The sequence below is a fragment of the Lemur catta genome, chromosome 1 (assembly GCF_020740605.2).
Source record: "Lemur catta isolate mLemCat1 chromosome 1, mLemCat1.pri, whole genome shotgun sequence".
In the NCBI taxonomy this organism is placed as follows: domain Eukaryota; kingdom Metazoa; phylum Chordata; class Mammalia; order Primates; family Lemuridae; genus Lemur; species Lemur catta.
Window position 1 is genome coordinate 270,979,522 of NC_059128.1, and position 18,617 is coordinate 270,998,138.

Sequence of the window (18,617 nt, forward strand, 5' to 3'; positions counted from 1 at the left end):
GTATGTGCCTGATCTGATTTAAAAGTTTAGAGTTGTTTTTTTTTTAATCCCCAAATGTTAAGCTTTGTCGTGATAATGGCAGAATTATTCATGCTTGGTTGGGCACATAGGTATAGAAAACCACATATAAGAATTCCCAATTATTTAATGAATTTCATTTTTCAGTGCTATATGTGATCTAAGACAAAATTTATCTGAAAGTTAGAAAAGATAGGGATTAATGAAAAAAGCTTTCCTCTTTAAGAGCATAATCCCATAACTATCCTTTAAAGAACAACTCAATTTCCTCTCCTCTCCTTCTCTCTTCTTTCTCTCACTCAGAGATGGAGAAATGGGGTAGGGGGTATAAGATGGGTAATTGCAAGTCATTCAATGGGCTATAGACACTTGGTGTCCTGATGTTAACAAAAGAAAGTTATTATTATTAATATTTGCAAAGTACCTTGGGTGAAAATTTATTTTCCCACTCATAGATACTAAAAGTATATATCTAACATGTCATCATCTGTGATACCTTTGGCATCTCAGAGAAGTCCTCTTCCTCTAGAAGACCAGCCTTGGAAAAGATAAAAAAAAAAAAATTGTGACAAATTTAGACACTGAGACGTATATTCATACAGTATCTCAACTTGGTTTCATCTTTTGCTTTCTCTTAAATGAATTCCACACAGAAAAATTGTTTTTTAAAAAATCACAATGAATAATTCAGGAATTACACATACCAAGAATATATTAAAATAACTGAGGTCAACAGGCATGGGATTTGTATCCATTTCATTCAGCGGCTGTAACAAATTGCTACAAACTTGGTGGCTTAAAACAACTGAAATTTATTCCCTCACAGCTCTGGAGTCCAGAGATCTGAAATTAAGGCATCAGCACTCCCTCTGGAGGCTCTAGGGGAGGATTCTTTCTTGCTGTTTCTTGCCTCTTGCTGCATTCCTTGGCTTGTGTCTACAACTCTCTCCACTCCATTTTTACACCGTGTGTTTGTCTACTCCTCTGTTTCTCATAAGGACATCAGTTTTTGGATTTAGTGCACAAGGGGTTAAACCAAAATGATCTTCCCATCTCAAGATCCTCACCTTAATTTGTAAAGATACCTTCCCAATAAAGGTAACATTTGCTGGTTCCAGGAATTAAAACATAAACCTGTCTTTTTGGAGGTCACTATTCAACCCACTGCAGAGTATCTATTTGAATTCAAAAAGCCATTTCTTAGTAAAGGGTATGGGCTTAGATATAAATAAATTATCAGCTATTATGTAATACTTTCTTCAAATGAGAGAATAAGATTACTAATATAATTATTATTTATTATTAGAATTATGCTGGCATCAAAAGAACATTGTATAATATATGTCCCTGACCAAAGAGAAGTATTACTGAGTTACCAAAACATTTTCCTTGAAATAATTTCCAGGCATAGATCCTGTGAACTCCAGCTAAATGAAGCTTAATAATAATAATAGTAATAATAAAATTTAGCAGGCCAGGCACCGTATGTACTGTTTCATGAATTTTCTTGTTTAATCCTCACAACCTGTAAGACAGTATAACAGACATCTCTAGGGGCCAATTCTTTCTTGCTATAACTTCTCTTTTGTTCTTTCTAGCATAACTCCATTTCATTTTTTCTGGTGTCTGCCATCTTACAAAGACTTCATTAAGTCACTTATGATAATCCCACTCCCTTGCTAGTGAGTGGATCAGGAATAGACGTGGAACACAATTGTGGCCAATGCTTTGTGCAGCAGTCTGATGAGAGGATTTCTGGAAAAAGTTTTCCTCACACATTGTATTAATTTGTTGGTGCTGCCATAACAAATACCACAGACTTGGTGGATTAAACAACAGAAAATTTATTTTCTCATAGTTCCAGAGGCTAGAAGTCCAAGATCAATGTGTTAGCAGGGCTGATTTTTTCTGGGGTCTCTCTTCCTGGCTTATAAATGACCATCTTCTCATTCCCATGTCCTCATATGGTCTTTCCTCTGTATATATCTGTCTTAATCTCTTCTTATAAGGACACCAATCATATTGGATTAAAGCCCACCCCAGTGACCTTATTTAACCATAATTACCTCTTTGAAGACAGTATCTTCAAATTAGGTCACATTCTGAGGTGCTGGGGATTAGGACTTCAACATGTGAATTTAGAGAGGACACAATTCAGCCCATAACACAAATAAAGAGAGAAACCCAGAATAAAAAAATCTTATCTACTCATTGTTTATGCATTGTCATTTCTGGGTGTAATATCTGATAACATGTAACACTATAGATGGCAGAACATGGACGAAGCTAATGTGGGACCCTTCTGATATCATTAAACCAGGGCATCCTTGACTTAAGATTTCCTATTGTGAGAGATAGTTACTGTTCTTATTTTTAAGCTGTTGAGGTAGGTTTTTTTTTATTCTTTTGCTACAGTATCTAATTGATAAAAGTAAACAATGGTATTTCCATTGCCATTTTACAAATACAGAAAACTAGGCTTAAAGAAAGTTGTCCTAGTTGCATAGCTTATCAGATGGAAAGCTGGAGTTCTGACCCAGAAATCTAACTCCTGCATGACTGGCCATGAATAATAGGTCTGTGGCATCATAGCATTCTCTCTGATACTTAATCTTTCATTTCAGTTTTATAAAAGCCTCTTATAAAACATTTAAAGAAGCAAATATTAGGATGTTGCTATCTGGATATTCTAGAGAACTAGAAGCAATGAACTGTCTAAAGAAATACAAAGTAGGCCATGAAAATATTTGGGGGAATCCTAAGATAAGGTTAAAAGGTAAGAAAGATGTCCACAGTATAAATGCAAAAAGTCACTAAACCAGTTAAAATGATGTCATCCTGTTAATAGCCTAACATGCAAATTCTGTGTTTCTAAACAATCTCTGTAGAGAGCTTGAATAAATTCTCTAGTAGCAAGGATTGCAAATTTACCATTAGCTATGGGTTTCATTGTTCAAATGGTTTTAATTATATGATTTTCCATTATTTTACATTTTTCTTACTTTAGGTTCAGTCTATCTCTTTTAATTCCTACCTTATGAGGAAATAAGTGCTTGTCTTTCCTCACACCTTCCATTACATACTTGTATCACATGCCGTTTGTTTACCTTTCTGGGATAAACCCATTGGCTCTTCATGTCCACAGATGCTTCACTGTCTCATCATAAATTACCTTTTTTTAATATTTTTTTCTTTATAAAAATTATTTGTAATCTCTTACCTGTCTTTCTTCTTCTGACATGGAATAACAGAAAGAAATGTGGAAAGACTATTGTGTTTCAAAGAGCACATTCCTAATAATTTGGGATGCTGTTTTATTTCTCTTTCTGTCTCTCTCTCTTCTTTTTTTGTATACAGATCCTTCAAGTTAGTTCCTCAGTTTGACTCAGAACTGGAATGTCCGACAGTGTGAAGTCAGTATTGCCCCCAGTTTCCAACCAGCATCGGGAAGGACAGCACCTAACCTAGCTGTGGCAGATGAATAGCCCAGCATTGGCTGGTTTGTGTACCATGGTTATGCAACGTCTTAAAGGAACCAACTCTAGGGGAGTTCCAGACGACTCACTCAGGTCACAGTCTCTCTCTGTCTTGGTTTTTAGAAATGTATGTTTTGTTCTATTTTCTAGTTTACTTTAATCTTATTTTACTTTCACGGGGGGACATTTTTCCCCAGTAATTTTTACTTTGTTACTAATACGGTATGAATACTGGGGTAGATTGCCTTGTTTTCCCCAGTTAATAACTTCCGTGTATCTATATCCTTTGCCATGTGACGTTGCCTCTCCTTTCATCAATGGAGTCTATTCTCCCAGTCTTTTGAATGGACCTGGCTTTGTAACTTGCTTTGGTCAATAGCATGTGGTGAAGGTAGCAGTGGGCCTAGGCCTCAAAAGGCCTTATGTGCTTTTACTGTCTCAGAACCCCACCTTTGCTATGAGAATAAGGTCTACTTAGCCTGACGGAAGATGAGAGACCACATGGAGAAGAGATTAATCATCTCGGCTGAAGATATCTTCAACCAGCTCCCGGCTGACTCACCAACCCACTGCAGACATATGAGCCCAAGGTCAGCTGACATGGCCCAGATCCATAGAACCTCCTATCCAGTCCTAAATTCATGGACAAAAATAAATGTTCATTGTTATAGGCCACTGTAGTCTTGTGGTTGTTTATTATGCAGCACTATTATATTATAAATAACTGATAAAGCCCATTTCTAACTGATAATTCATAGATTTTCCATTAGGCAATGAATATAATTTTTTAAGATAAACTATCTTGTTTTCTGATCATGATTGCATGACATTCTATCTTCCTTTTTATTAGAAGTTGTGATATTCTTTACAGACCTTAGAGAGGAGAGAGACTGGATATTTAGACTTGCATAGGAATACACCTAGCAGCCAACCATGCTCAAGTGAATGTCTAAGCAAGACTATTTAATGGATAATTGCCAGGTTTCACAGATGTGCCTCATTTGCTATACCCACTTTGCTTTGCTAGTCTCTTTATTAACTTTATCAGGCTCCGTTCTGTCACAGACCTGATCCATGAAACCATTGCAAATGCTGTCTACCCTTTGACCTCACTTGATCAGTAGAAACATGTGCTGTCACCAAGTCAAGCTTTGATCTAGAGGGATGTTTCTTGGCTGGAGTAATGAGAATAATCACTATTCCAGCAGCAGCAACAACTGGTGGACAAACAAGATTCATCTGCCGATTTGAAGTGAGAGAAGATATTTCCTCTCAATTTTGTTTTTCTTTTTTTCTTTTAATTTCAGCATATTACGGGGGCACAAATGTTTAGGTTACATATATTGCCTTTGCCCCACCCAAGTCAGAGTTTCAAGTGTGTCCATCCCCCAGATGGTGCACACCACACCCATTAGGTGTATATATACCCATCCCCTCCTACCCCCTCCCATCTGCCTGACACCCGATGAATGTTATATAGTAATAACATTCAATTCTATTTTTCAAATAAATAAATACATAAACAGAAAAGCAAAAGGAAAATAGAATTATAGAAAAACCTGTAATATCTAGGATTTTCTTCTGTATATGAAAGCCTTATTCGTAAGTTAAAATAAATAACCACCTCTACCTTTGACATTTTTCATGGAGGCCAAAAACTCCAAGATGTTGGATTGTCCTGCTTTGGCAGCTAGAGAGGAATGATTAACAACGAAAACAAAACACAAACCAAAGCAAACCTCTGGCATTTAAGATGGATGCAGGTTAATTGCCTCTGATATTGCCATGCAAAAGTTAAGTTTATTTGGCTGAGGTATGCAGGTCATTTAGATAAAAGCAAGATTAGCTGGGGCTAGGGGTGTGAAGAAAATTCAGAGAGTCTTCTTTTCTGGCAATTTGGTGAAGGATATCTGACTCAGCATCAGAGTGTGCTGGTAATGCATTTCTGGATTTCTGGGAAATCAGAGTTAGTGGGGAAGAGAATGAAAGGTGTACAGACAGAAGGCAGGACCCAAAAGCAAAGAGCTAGGGGCAGGAGGGATGGTGGGTTAAAGTGGGAAAATAAGAATGAGGACAAAGAGAGGTGGATGCCAAGAGATTCATAAATGCAAGGACAAGACAAGGGTAAAGACAAGGAAGACAGGAGCATGTAATCCACAGACTATTGACAAGTAAGAATGTCCAAAGCCATGAGCAATAGGCACAAGAATGCCAGTGAGTTCATAGAGCACCTATAAGAGACTCAGTCACATTCACTCCATTTTCTGAAAGTAGGAAAAATAAAAATTAATAAACCACTGAAAATTAGATTTTCCTAACAAATAGTTGAGAGTAAATACTGCGTAGATATATAAGAGATATACTAAAATTAGGATATAAATAAGATGTGTAGCCATCTGGGGAAGATGTCATCTTTGAGTAGTAAGTCAGTTTAGTAAACTTGGCTTGCTGATTATCCTCTGGGCTACGGGAGTACTCCGGCTATGGTAGTATTGCAGCAACAAGGATAGTACAGCATGAAGCTTCTCGTTACCAAGGTTCCCAGTTAACCTGTGTGCTCTGACATTCCCGACTCCTACTTACTACACAAGGTTCGAAAAAGCAGAACTGAATTCCATCACCACACAGATGTCCATTGCTGTTTCATTGTCCCCTCTGCCATCTGCTAAAGATGAAACGTGCTTCAGATAGCTCACTCTCACTTTGTTTTGGCCTTGGAAACTAGGCCATGAGTTATTTGCATGAATAGAAACCATTTCTCAATTCCAGGAGGCTTTGTGAATTACAGACTGTGAAGTTCTTGACATATTAGGTCTATATAGAGTTAATCAAAGTTATAACACCTAAGGAATAAATTCAAGATTTGATATTTTATTTGAAAGGTATATAGTGATAGTCCTATGCCATGATCTCTCTCCTTTTCCATTAGAAGTAACACCTTAAGTATTAAATATAGAAGTTTAAGAAACTTTATAATAAAACTGTCCAAAAAAAGGCCATTATATTATGTGCATGTGAAATCATGCTCAGATTCAGCATGAAACAAAACCATAATTTTTTGAGAAAATTTATAATTGGATTTTCTTAGATTCAACTTGTTAAATGTAATTCTTTTCAACTTACTGACATTGTACGTAACTAGCTTCAGATAAGAATTTGTGTTATTACTGATTTTGTAAAAATTATCTGGTTATATTACTAATCTCATAAAATTTTTTATTCATAGCATTTCTCTATAATTAAAATATATCATTATCTCTTTTAATAAGAACTTATCTGTGATTATGGGAGTTAAAACAAAATCTTTAAGCTTTTAAAAGTATCCTGGCTTGTTTAGAGCCCTTTTGTTTCTTACAGAGAATTTAGCTTCTAGATACTAAAGAGAAAACTAAAATATTACTCCAGTGTTCTATTCCCTACTTGGTTCAGACAATCCACTACTGAATAGACACATATACTTTCTGGAACGAGCAATAAATCATCTCATCTACAATAATGAGATGTTGTCTTAGAATCCTATTTTGTTTGACAATTTTCTTGAGAACATACTACAGGATATATAGGTGATGGGCTACAAAATATTATCTGTACGATGATTTCTTTATCCCTTTGTAACTAGAATCTAAGCACTTGAAAATTAAAAACATTGAAGCACAGCAGTCAAATGAAACAATGCCAGGCAATTCAGGTTTCTGTGGGGTCCTCCACAAAGCCAAAAATCTTTCATCAATGTAGTGGTACGAGTACGGACATATTTTGTTTAATACCTTTGTGGTTAATAGTATTCCTTAATAAAATTCTCTAAAATTATTTCTCCAGAATTTAGTAATCTAAATAAAAGAGATGAAAACTGGGTTGCAAGTTGACCATTACATCGTCTATTTCTCCATTGTTACACAAATGTTTCTTGACTTCATTTATCTGATAGAATGTACAAATGAATTTTTGTAAGATGTAGGTTGAATTGGGTGGATATATTAAACACGGTAAATATTCGTATTTGAATGTATTATTGTACTCAGAATGGGACAAGACTGGATATTTTTCTAAACTCAGAAAAAAAGCTGATATTGAAAGTAAAATTTTTATCTGAATTATTTCAAAGGGATTAACATTACATCATAAATGGCACACTTTATATCTGAATTTGCCTCTTTAGAAAAAGAAAGAAAGCCCAAAGTGACTTTAAATTTTCAAATTCAAAACTAATATTTGGAATTTCCTAGAGAATGGTATACTTTCCTAAATGTCTTAACAGTCCTTGTTTGTGTAACCCAAAGCTAAGAGAAAATCTAAACTGATTCCACTCAGTCTTATGATTAAAAAGTCTGATTGTTTGCTTATTGGGATATGTTAGCAGAAAAACACCCAAACTCTGTAAAATAATTTAAATAAGTTTATTGTGAGTTGAATACATGTGACCGTGGGTCCAGGTCTGGGGAGCCACACCAAAGAAGCCTTGAGTAAGTGGTCCCAAGGCAGCTGGGTTACAGTTTGTTTTAAACATTTTAGGAAGACAGGAATTGCAGGTAAAATCGTAGACCAATACATGGAAGGTATACATTGCTTTGGCCCAAAAAGGCAGGGGATCTTGAAGGAGGATCTTACAGGTTATAGGTGGGTTCAAAGATTCTTTGATTTATAATTGATTAAAGAAATAAAGCTTTGTCTAAACGTTTATAACATTTTAATCAGAGAGGAACCACAGTATACAGACTCAAGTGTTCTGTTAAGCAAATGGATGGCCTGCAGGTGTAATTTAGCATTTGCCTAGCATGGCCTTAGGCCCTGTTAAAAATTTAGTACCTTATTGTCACAGAAAGCCTATTTTGTCAGTTTCAGGTTCTCTGTTTTAACATTAAAGCTGGTCAATATTTGTATCTAAAAGGGAGGGGGTAAAATGAAGCATGTCTGACTCGCCTTCTCTTCATGGCCAGGAACTCAGTTTTAAGGTTTTTCTGGGGTTCCCCTGGCCAAGAAGCTGTCTGTACAGTCAGTGGGGATTTTATTTTTAGTTTAAAGATAGATGGATGACAGATACATGATAGTAAGGTAGGTAGATAGACAGAAAAAATAAATCATATTGAAGTAAAACTTGATAAATACCACAAACTCAGTCTATAAACCAGTAAATTATATAATATAAACCTTCAACATAGAAATTTGGGCTTATTTGACCCACTTATGAGCATGATTTTTCTAGAATCCTCAACTTGATACTTCTTATCTTCTTGTAGCTGCTGGACTAGAATATGAGTTAAGTTCTATTGTTCAATTTGGAATAATTAATCCAAGACCCTAAGGTCATCCCCCTCAACTCTCTAAACACTTGTGGCACGCAAAATTTTCATGACCAAAGATTAAGACCATGGACCCCTTGCTCTTGTTCTCTCTTAGCCTATAGTAGCAAGGAAATGCCCACTCACTCTGTCATTTGAGACTTTTGCTAGCTCATTCCCATGGCAGAGCAGTCATTGGTCACTTTAAAGAAGTCAAGATAGACACTAGATCCAATTTTACTGGGAGGGGAGAGGAGCAGAGGAGGGAGTTGCTGGGCCCTAAAGAGAACAGACCCTCAGGCTTAACTTTCTGCCTCCTGAGTCCATCAGAGAATCAACAGTTTTACCCACAATCCCAGTGAGAGGAGGCCCAGCCATTCTCCTCCTTCTCCTTGTACAGTGTCTCTTCTATATGGTTTAGAAAATATTCTTTGCATTTGTATGCAAACTGGGACATTCTTCCTAGGCTCTCAGCTATCCGTGTGGTAGGATACACTGGTGATATCTAATCACAATTTATATCATCATTCACAAAAATCCACCAATTTATTCTTGCATAAATTTTCCACAAAAGCTGAACAATATCTTTATTTCTACTTGGTTAAACTCATTCACCTGCATCTAGACTGTAATATTTTATATATTTCAAGTTACATTTGATTACATTTTGGAATAACATCTATGTAACTTGGAATGGTTGTTGAAAATATGAAGCAGAGTTTGGTACTTAATCCCTAAAACATCCCACCTTCTCTACAGGTTCTCAATTAAAAAGGAAAATCCCAACTAATTTTCAATATCAACAACTTTTTCTGCAGGTTAGAACTGTCTCTAAAGAAATTATAAAAGCCTAATTAATATGTGAGATACAGAAAGACAAATACTATATGATCTCCCTTTTACATGGAATATAAAAAAATAGAACTAATAGAAACAGAAACTAAATGGTGATTACTAGAAGGTGGGACTTGGGGGAGTTGAAGAGATGTTGGTCAAAGGATACAAAATTTCAGTTAGACAGGAGAAATGAGTTCAAGAGATCTATTTTACATCATGGCGATTATAGTTAAAAACAGTCTATTGTATACTTAAAACTTTCCTAATACAGTAGATTTTAAGTGTTCTTGCAACAAAAAATAACTATGTGAGATAATGTATATGTTATATAGCTTGATTTAGCCAGTTCACAGTATATGCATATATCAAAATATGTTGTTCACCATAAATATATATAATTTTTACTCATTAATTAGAAAAACAAATTTTAAAAGTTAATTATTCAGAGATAAATCCTTTTCTAAAGACCAACTGGCCAGGTACAGTGGCTTACACCTGTAATCTCAAGGACATTGAAGACTGACGTGGGGAGAATCACTTGAGACCAGGAATTTGAGACCAGCAAGACCCTCTCTCTAAAAAAAATAAGAAAAATTAGCCAATTGTGGTGGCATGCACCTCCTATAGTCCCAGCTACTCGGGAGGATTGCTTGAGCCCAGGAGTTCAAGGCTGCAGTGAGCAATGATTGCACCACTGTAACCCAGCCTGGGTGACAGAGTGAGATTCTGTCTCAAAAAAAAAAAAAAGAAGAAGAAGAATGTGTTGGAAGACAATGCCATCTTTTAGAAGCAGTTTAAATCTTAGTGGAAAACAAAAGTTCTTTTTTCAGATATATCTTTGTAGTACATCATGTTTGCATATACTTTAGATAGCATAACTGTTCAGCCTGTAAACAACACAGAAAAAGGATGCAGTTGGGGTACAAAAATACACAAAAAACTCAGGCTTATTGGAAGCTGGACTCAGGCATTGAGGGCTGGGAGACTATTTTTTATGAACACAAAAATTTTGGACAGAAAAAAATTCATTTTTCTTTCTTAAATATCAGGAGAAAAGTCGTATCTGTTTTATGTTATTTTTCTCTCAAAATGTATTTCTTACATTCTGTAATAGCTTTGGTATGAGAGTCATCTTACATAAATTAAAATAAATTTAAATTAAATGTTTCCAAAAAAGCGGGAACATAGAAAAAAAAGGGGAATCATTTCTTGAATTGAATTCTGGTTTACTTTGCAGTTATCATTTTTCCAGGAAAATTATTAGTAAGATACCTAATTTGGAAAACAGTAATAAGCAAATGAGATCAATAAATCAAGTACATATCAAGATTCCACTGTGTACTAGACTCTATGTGGGTATAGTACACTGGAGAGGTGGAAATATGAAACATTAAAAAAGAGCAACCAACTATCCCCAAGTAACTATTACAGTTTAATTCAAGAGGAAAGAAATAAGCATGAAAAAAGTGATGCATAATGTAAGATAAAGGAAAAAAGAATTCCAAGGATGTTACCAAAGACAGATTCTGCTTTTTTGATTTTCAACATAGGAAAATTCATTCTTAGGTTTTCCTATTTAGATGGCTGTATTAACTTCATACAGTTGGTGTTACAAATCACCTCAGACTTAGTGGCTTAAAACAACACAGATTTATTGTCCTGTAGTTCTAGAGGTCAGAGGTCCGAAACGGGTTTCACTGAACTAAAAACAAGGTGGCAGCAGGGCTGGTTTCTTTCGAAGGCTCAAAGGGAAAATTTTTCCCTTAATTTTTCAGCTTCAGTTACCTGTATTCATTAAACTGTCCATCTTGACCCTCATTTCTTGAAGAGCTTCTACCTTCAAAACTAGAAGTGTAGCATTTTTTCAGGCTCTCTGGAGCTCTGGTCCTCCTACCTCTCTCTTACAACAACCCTTGTGATTGCATTCAGCTCACTTAAGAAATCCGAGATAATCTTCCCATCTCAAGATTTTTAACTTAATCACATCTGAAAAGTATCTTTTGCCATGTAAGGTAACATAGTCACAGGTGTTGGGGATTAGTATATAGACATCTTTGTGGGAAGAGCGGGATATTATTTTCCTACCACAATTGTGGACAAAAAACTAAAGCATTTTGCTTTAGTTAAAGAAATATTCTATGAAAATATTTCCAAACTACACATTCAACAGGAGATTATTACTCAGAATTTATAAGGAACTCAAGCAACTCAACAAAAAGTGACAAATAAACAAATGATCCCACTAAAAAAGTGGGCAAAGGACATGTACAGACATTTTTTTAAAAGAAGACAAATTGCCTGCAAGCATATGAAAAAAATGCTCAACATCACTAATCATCAGAGAAATGCAAATTAAAACCACAATGAGATATCATCTTCCACCAGTCAGAATGGCTTTTATTAAAAAGTCAAAAAATAGCAGATGTTGGTGAGGATACAGAGAAAAGAAAATGCTTATACACTATTGGTGGGAATGTAAATTAGTACAACCTCTATGGAAAACAGCATGGATATTTCTCAAAAAACTAAAAATATAACTACTGATACCTTTTTTTTTTTTTGGCTGTAGCGCTTTTTTAAAATTTATTTTTTATTTCAAAGTATTATGTGGGTAAAAATGTTTTTGGTTACAAGAATTTCTTTTGTAATGCTTAAGTAAGTGTTATAAGTGTGCCTGTCACCTAGATAGTGTTAGTTGTACCCATTTGGTAGGTTTTCACCCATCCCCTCCTCCCCAACCCCCCTGATTGATTCCCTTGAGTTATACTTCCTGTTTGCATATGTGTGCTCATCAGTTAGTTCCAACTTAATGCTGAGTACATGTAGTGTTTGCTTTTCCATTCTTTAGATACTTCATTTAGAATAACGGCCTCCAGGTTCCATCCATGTTGTTACAAAAGGCATTAAGTCGTCCTTCCTCCTGGTTCAGTACTATTCCATGGTATACATATACCACATTGTGTTAATCCACTCATGAATTGATTTGGGTTGATTCTACATCTTTGCAATTGTGAATTGTGTTGCAATTAACATTCATGTGCAGGTGTCTTATTGATAAAATGACTTCTTTTCCTTTGGGTAAATGCCTAGTAGTGGGATTGTTGGATCAAATAGTAGGTCTACTTTTAGTTCTTTGAGGAATCTCCATACTATTACCATAGAGGTTGTTCTAATTTGAAGTCCCACCAACACTGTATAAGCATTCCTTTCTCTCTGCATCCACACCAGCATTTATTGTTTGGGGACTTTTTAATAAAAGCCATTCTAACTGGGATAAGATCATATCTCATTGTGGTTTTAATTTGCATTTCCCTGATAATTAGTGACACTGAGAAATTTTTCATATGTTTATTGGCCATTTGTCTATCTTCTTTTGAAAAGCTTCTGTTCATGTCATTTGCCCAATTTTTAATGGGGTTGTTTGATTTTGCCCTGCTGATTTTCTTGAGTTCTTTGTAGATTCTGGTTATTAGTCCTTTATCAGATGTATAGATTGTGAATATTTTCTCCCATTCTATAGGTTCTCTGTTTGATCTGTTGATTACTTCCTTGGCTGTGCAGAAGCTTTTTTATTTAATCAAGTTCCATTTATTTTTGTTGTTGCTGTGATTGTCATAGAAATCTTCTTCATAAATTCTTTGCTTAGGCTGATATTTAGATGAATTTTTCCAACATTTTCATCTAGATTTCTTACCATTTTTCCTTAAATTTAAGTCTTTTACCCATCTTGAATTAATTTTTGTGACTAATGAGAGATATGGATCCCGTTTCATTCTTCTGCATGTGGTTATCCAGTTGTCCCAGCACTGTTCACTGAATAGGGCTTCCTTTCCCCAGTGTATATGTGGATGGTTTCATGTCTGGGTTCTCTGTTTTGTTCCATTGTTCTGTGTCTCAATTTTTGTGCCAATACCATGCTGTTTTGGTTACTATAACCTTGTAGTATAGTTTGAAGTTTGGTAATGTGATGCCTCCAGATTTGTTCCTTTTGCTTAAGATTACTTTGGCTATTCAGACTCTTTTCTGCTTCCAAATGAAGTGTAGAATTATTTTTTATAAATTTGTGAAATAATGATGTTGGTATTTTGATGGGGATTGCATTGAATTTGTAAATCACTTTGGGAAGTATGGATATTTTAACAATGTTGATTCTATCAATCCATGAGCATGATGTTTTTCCATTTGTTTATATCATCAGTGATTTCTTTCCATGGCGTTTCATAGTTCTCTTTATGGAGATTTTTCACCTCCTTGGTTAAGTATATTCCTAGGCATTTCATTTTCTTTTTGGCTATTGTGAATGATATTGAGTCTTTCGTTTGACTCTCAGCTTGACTGTTATCGATGTATAAAAATGCTACTGATTTTGTGTACATTGACTTTGTAACCTGAGACTTTGCTGAATTTATTTATCAATTCCAGGAGTCTTTTCGTGGAATCTTTGGAGTTTTCTAGATATTAGATCATATCCAGCAATCCCACTACTGGTTATCTACCCAAAGAGGTCATTATATCAAAAAGATACTTGTATGTTTATCACAGTATGGTAACAATAGCAAAAATATGGTATCAACCTAAGCATCCATCAGCTGATGTGTAGATAAAGAAAATGTGGTACTTATATACTATGCAACCACAAAAGAGAATATAATCATGTCTTTTGCAGTATCATGGATGACACTGGAGGCCATTATCTTAAGTGAAATAACTCAGAAACAGCAAGTCAAATACCGATGTTCTCATTTGTAAATGGGAGCTAAATAATTTGTACACATGGACATAAGCTATGGAATAATAACCACTGGAGACTAGAAGGGTGAGAGGGTAGAAGGCGGGTAAGGGGTAAGAAATTACTTAATGAGTACAATATACATTATTTACATAATAATTACACTAAAAGCCCAGACTTCACCAGTACACAAATATATTCATGTAACAAAAATGAAACTGCACTTGTATCCCTTAAATTTATACAAATACAAAAAAAAAAATACTCTCCCAATTTTGGGGCTATTGAGAATGTTGCCACTAAAATTAGTATTCCATTCTCTAAACAAAATGGCTTTTAACTTCATGAAAAGCACTCACACAGATAATGTATTTTTATTTTAGAAATTTTATTGCAGTCTAAATGAAATTAAGTTGGAAATGATATTTACTCTGTGGCTCAGATGGGATCAAATGGGTGAGATAAGACAAACATAGGGGAATCCTGTACACACAAAAGTAGACTTAGCCACAGCAAGCCCAGCTGGCTTGGTGATAAGACAATCTATACATAGACTAATTGTAAAATGAAAATCCACACAGAAGTAGTAGTTCTTATGTGTACTTGACCTCTCAGGTGAAATAAAAGAATTAATATAAATCACCCAAGACATTTAAAAGTGGATTCAGTCAAAACTCCCATGGCTTTAGGAAATAAATTTTTGGTGTGGATGAGTGGAATCCCAAAGTATGTTCTGACCCCAGTGTCTAGAAATTGTGAATGTTATTTGAAGATGGATATACATGGCACACATCCAAACAGATGGAAACTACCCAGAAGAAATAAAACTAGAAATATCTCTTTCTCATATTATTGCAGCAGTCATCTACAGAACTTCTGCTCTCAACAAAAGCCCTGATAATTTATTCCAAGTATCTTCTTTAGACATGATAATGGCCTATAGAAACAATGAATTAATGTAAGAACATCAAGCAAGGATAGGAATATTTTACTCTAAACTTGTCTAAACCACTTGAATAGAGGTGGGTCACCGTGTTAGGTACCTATGTTGCATAAAAAATTATCCCAAAACATAGTGGCTTAAATCAACGAACATTTATTATCTCATAGTTTCTATGGATTACGGATATGGAAGCACCTTAGCTAGGTGGTCTCTCATGAGTCCACAATCAAGGTGTTGACTAGAGCTGCAGTCATGTCAAGGCTCAAGTGAGACAGAATTAACTTCAAGCACAATCACATGGCTGCTGGGAGAAGTCAGGTTTGCTTTTGAGCTCTCTTTCCTGAGCTTCTCAACATAGCTGTCCCACATGGATGCTGACTTCCTCCAAAGTGAACAATCCAAGAGATGGCAGAAGCACATCCAATACAGATGTCACAGTTTTTTTTTTGTTTGTTTGTTTGTTTTTTAATAACCTAATCTCAGAAGTGACTTCTCATCACTTCTGTTATACCCAACAGTTGAGCAGCCTTGAACAGCATGGGCTTGAACTGTGTGGGTTCACTTTCATGATTTTCTTCTGCTTTTGCCACCCCTGAGACAGCAAGACCAACTCCTCTTTCTCCTCCTCCTCAACCCACTCAGTGTGAATACGACAAAGATGAAGACCTCTATGATGATCCACTTCCCCCTAATGAATAGTAAATATGTTTTCCCTTCCTTACGATTTTAATAATTTTTTTTAATCTCTGGCTTACTTTGTTGTAAGAATACAGTATATAATACATACAGCATACAGAACATGTGTTAATTGACTGTGTGATTTGTAAGGCTTCTGGTCAACAGTAGGCAACTAGTAGTTAAATTTGGGGGGAGTCAAAAGTTATATCCAGATATTCAACTCTGAGGGGGGTCAGCGTCCCAAACCCTACATTGTTCAAAGGTCAACTATTTTTTAGTAATGAGGTAATATATTCCAAACCATATTCAATGAGTGGGGATTCAACAAAGGTACAGACACCACCAGATGGGGACTATTAAAGATCATCTTAGAGGCTGCCTGTTATAGTCACCCAGGAAAACTCCTCCTAAATTTATGTTCCTAAAGAATGATAGTGTTATACTTTGGTATTTGACCATTTTAAAGCTAATTTTTAAAATACTAATACTTATGTCTATCAAACGTAAACAAAGCCAGACACTAGCTAAAGTAGTAAAACCAGATTTTTATCAGTAATATACTATTTCCAAAGAGAAGAGGGTCCAGCGTGAGCTAAATTCAACCTCAATTTGTGCACAGATGACTGGGCACTTTTAAGAAAGAATGAGAAAGTAGGGAGGGGCCTAACAGGAGATCAGTAGAGTCAGAAGTGAACAATTACAAAGGGTTGGTCAGGGTAATTGCTAATTAAACCAGGTGTAACTGTTAGCTGCTAGTTGCCAAAACTAGGATTCCCTCCTCTCACAGAGACTAGGAGACAGGGCCCCTGTCCTTTCTGATAATTACATTTTAAAGGAATGGCTTTCAGCTCCTTGATAAAGACACTCCTGGATTGTAGGAGATACACACACACACACACACACACACACACACATCTCACAGGATATATCTAATTTATCAGATTCACAATCTTAAGCCCTTTTTAGTAAACTCTTGAGAAAAAAGCATTGCCAGGAGCCCATCATCAGGTATTGGACGTAGCAAACAGTTAAGCTCTTTGGCAGCCGTGAGCCTTCTCAGACAGACACTTTAAGGGGCTTGAAGTCACCCCAGGGGTGCAGCCTTGAGATGATAGAAACTGTGCTGTGTTTAAGTCTCTTGATGTGGGAGGAGGGAAGGAGACAAAATCATCTGTGCTATGGTTTTTTGTTTGTTTGTTTTGTTTTTTTCTTTTTTTTCTTTTTTTTTTTATTTTAGCTCATCATGGGGGTACAAAAGCTCAGGTTATATACATTTTCCGTGTCCCGCCCATCCCCCTGAGTCAGAGACCAAGTTTGAGCCCTAGTTGAGAGGAAGGTTCAGTGGGGCCTGGCTAGAGTTTGGCCAAGCAAAGAATCTTCGTCATGTCCATATAATGAGACTCACACCAAGCACATTAATATACAAGTTCAATGGTACCTAAGTCAGTACTGAAGACAGATATTTTTTACATTACTGAGTTCTCCACTGGTGACTTGAATCCATCGGCTAATTTATCAGCTTCTTCCTTGCTCCTGCGTTTGCTGACCACAGGCCTCTCCGATTCCTGGTCCCCCAAATGTAGAATGAGTTCATCTGCCAACTTGCCAGATGTGGGAGCCAGCTGGCTACACCGACTGTTCTCGGGACCGGGGAGAACCTGGAGCATAGTTTCTCCAAAGCCAGCCGGCCGGGCCCCAGCAAACCAGCCAGAAATCTCTGAAAATTTCCAGAGCTGGCCAGCTATGCTTGACATCTGTGTTCCAGAGCCGGGGACCCTCAAGCCTCATTCCAAACCCAAATCATGCTATAATATGTAGCTCTCATTTTTCCATTTTCAGTTGTCTTCTGATATTTTTGCATGTTCAGGGTTGGCCAATAGTAATAGAAAGAAGCAGACTTTGTTATGTTCAACCTTTTCTAGCAGACATAGTTCTGTGCATTTTCCAAACCAGAAGATCTTTATTAAAAACACTTCAGCAGGATTCTGGATTTTCCAGCACTCAGTTCCATACAAATGAATGGGACACATGTGGGAAAACATCAATTTATAAAAATGTTGAAGTACTATGTGATAGAATGAAGTGTAGTGGGCATCACCATTCTCGTGTCTATTATTTTTGATGTTGATATTTCTAGTATTTTCTGTGACATATTGTCTCACAACTATCACAAATAGCTGAGTACTTTCATTTTTTTTCTTTTAAGCTCTTCTAGTGATCACAGCAAGTAGTCTTTTTGGAAAAATCAAGTTTTTATTTACTCCTTTTATAAACTTTAGGGCAAAATGGTTTTGCAATTCAACAACAATATCAAAATGAACACCCTATGTCTTTTAGAAAATATATTTATTTGAGAAATATTAATGTATATTCAAGGTATACAATATGATTTGATATACATATACATCACATACTGATAACCATAGTCATAATAACACATCCATCACAACCTATAGTTATCATGTGTGTGAGAGAGAGAGAGAGATGAGGATATTTAAAATCTGCTGTCCTAACAAATTTCAAGTAAATAATGCAGTATTATTAACTATAGTTACCAAGCTGTACATTAGATCCTCAAAGCATTTTCAACTTAAAACTGAAAGTTTGTATCCTTTGACCAACATCTCTCCATTTCTCCCACACCCCAGCCCTTGTCA